The following is a 443-nucleotide window of genomic DNA, read 5'->3' as shown; positions in this document are numbered from 1 at the left end:
TCATGACTTGTAAGTCTGTACAGATAAATAGATGCCCTTTGCGCTTAATTTGGGACTGTCATTTGCTTCTCTCTAAGGAGTCTGCCCTGTAAAAAAAATGTTTCCAGTGTTTTGGAGGAGGTATGGAAGGATTACAATCCCCATATGGTTTTTTTCCTGTGTCCTGCTAAGGAGAGAGATTTCCTCTCGCTTACCTGCCTTCAATTTGCAACAGGAAGCAAGAAGAAATCTGCACATAGTAAGGGAAAGTAGCAAAGGATTCAAATCCCTATAAGGTTGTTTTTTTTTTCCCGTCTGTGTCCTGCTAGGGAGAGAGAGATTTCCCCATACTTCCCAACACTCAGCAGACAGTATGATTTGGTCAGTTGCAGTCAGTTTAGTAGAATCACAAAAATGTATACTAAGGGGACTATGAATACCAATTACATTTAGTTATCTGCTAC

The sequence above is a fragment of the Nanorana parkeri genome, unplaced genomic scaffold (assembly GCF_000935625.1).
Source record: "Nanorana parkeri isolate BGI_ZX_2015 unplaced genomic scaffold, ASM93562v1 scaffold1135, whole genome shotgun sequence".
NCBI lineage: Eukaryota > Metazoa > Chordata > Amphibia > Anura > Dicroglossidae > Nanorana > Nanorana parkeri.
The sequence above is the reverse complement of the archived record's forward strand: the minus strand, read 5'-3'. Positions refer to the sequence as shown.